Genomic DNA, 2,407 nt, shown 5'->3' on the forward strand with positions numbered 1-2,407 from the left:
CATTCTTCCGGCATATGACAGCAGCCTTCTTTTCCAATTGCTAATTCGGCGATTGAACTTGTCCAAGAGGGGGAGACAGTCGGAGTGTCTCAATCTGGTAGATACTAGGGGCAGTCCCCAGTATTTGAGAGAGAGCTGCGCCTCACGGAAGCCAAGAGCCACTCATCTAAGCCGGCGGATTCGAATTCTGCTGTGCCGGTGCGCAAAGCAAGCACGCTTAGACTGCGATGTGCAATCTTTGGTCTGCCTATCTATCATTGTCCATTAAGGGCTGACTCCGCTAGGCAAGAGGACCACTACTGGGATTATTAAACTACTAACTGATGACCAGGGGACTACTCTGCTTCTTCCACTACTGATATTGACTGACCTGTTGAGAGGATAGCAGCAAGAGAAAGAAAAAAAGAAGTAGAGTTTTAGGTTCTGTTCTAGTGTGTAAGCATCTCTTTCCTCGGTCGATTCGTCTGCTCATTCAGTGTATGATTCTTATCCAATTGCTTCTTCCGACTTGAACCATGTCTGTCAAGGGTGAAAGCCGTAGCCCGTACATTCCTTGCCCTAGGCGAGCTGAGCTTAGCCCTCTTACCGGACTTCTGACTTGAGTTATTCGGCCAGGTTCTGGCTCTATTACCTAAGCCGAGTTGACTGAGCTAGCTCTTTCTTTTTACCGTGCCTATAACATCCAAGGAGCTTACCTTAATTAAACAGCCTTTCCGTGCCGGTCAGCTAGTTATGTAACAGAAGACTAAGGGCAGAGGGATGAGGTGTATTGCTTTCTGAGTTATTTTTTAACTCGCGGGGAAGCCGGTCTTTCCAGTCGTTCAATCTGTCTGTGTAGTTCCATCTGTTGGCTAAGGTAGCAGTCAAGTCTTAAAAGAAATTTGTTTGCTCTATACCACAACTTCAACCTCAAGAAGACCAAACAGAACGGAGAGGTTCCGGCATCATATAGGTAGCTTTTAGTTGTCCTCCGTTGGAATTATACTCCCTCATAGGTGGAGCAAAGGTAATGCATTGGACTTGGTCATACTTTTTTTGGGAAGTGGTAAGCTTTATTGAAATAGCAAAAATTCCATGATGATAAAAGAAATGAAAATGGATGTCAAAGTCAAGGGAGAATGCCGCTGCTGTAAAGACTAAGATGTTATGTTTATATTAGCTGGTAATTAGATCCAAAAACTGAAAAACCTCGTTGCATAACCAACTATTTGGTCCATGTAACATAACATCATAATATGAATCCTTGAGAAAGCCTGGGATGTGAATTGCCTCGTCCCCAATCACTGTCCGAACAAGGTCCGGCATGCTCCATTCTGGGGGTAATTGCTTACCGGCTCTCACCACCCACTCTGCGTATTCATCACAGATTCGATCAAATACCCGCTCTAACTCAGGTGGAGCGCTTTGCGCGTCCGACCTAGTTGAAGAAAGAGTTGAAGAGGTACTTGACGAGAAAGATGGACTCTCTAAAAAAAGTAAATCACTGGGCGTTGGATTCCCATAGAGTACCAGTGAATTGTTATTCATTACAGGCTACTTTGTTCAATCGCTCTGCTCCCCCCAAAAAAAAGACTAGAAATAGATCTCTAACAGGCTTTCTTTCGTTCCTGCTTTTATCTAAGCAGTAGCTCGCGACCCGATGTGAGAAAAAATAAGATTTACTGCATGAACTATTCAGAACGGGAATCCTACATCTCCGGAACAGGAATCCTCCTATGAGCACTATCTGCTGCCAAGACTGCTACAAGTGGGAATGCTGCTATCGGGACAAAGACTTCTACTGCTATTCCTACTAGTGTAACTGCAAGAGCAAGCGCTTACCCTATCACTGAAACTAGTGAAACTAAATGGGTGGCAGCTAGTTCAATGGTTGCTAAGCTGGACGCCTGGTATTCTCTCCTAACGAATTTCCCCTTTGCTCTTCATCTTGCTTGAGAAAGGATCTTACGTCGATCAGGTTGCCGACCCGCAGACCCCATTTCGGAGCCATAGTAGCGGGCTCATTGGTCCCACGCCTTCTCGATGCCAATCTCGCACTTGACACGCAAAACACACCTGCCTTTCTTCTTCAGTCAGAAAGAAGATCTTAGCCTACCGGTGCTTACTAAAAAATAACACTCTTTCAAAAAGCACCTTTGGGCGCAGGTTTCTCGATCAACTATCTTACTGAAGAAAGAGAAAGCTTATATAAGATAAATGACTCTTCCTTATATAAGATAAATGAACAGATGAAATAGATACTAGAATTTCTACTTTATCTAATAGAACAAGAGGTTAAAGTGAAATGAAAAAGCTTGATTTCACTAAGGATAAGGATCACTCCTACTGCTACGGTTAACTTAACACTAAACCCATTTCGTATTCCTTCCTGTATTGCTTCCTTCTTCTTCCTCTTTCGGACCGGAAA

Source organism: Hevea brasiliensis, unplaced genomic scaffold (assembly GCF_030052815.1).
Source record: "Hevea brasiliensis isolate MT/VB/25A 57/8 unplaced genomic scaffold, ASM3005281v1 Scaf23, whole genome shotgun sequence".
Lineage (NCBI taxonomy): Eukaryota > Viridiplantae > Streptophyta > Magnoliopsida > Malpighiales > Euphorbiaceae > Hevea > Hevea brasiliensis.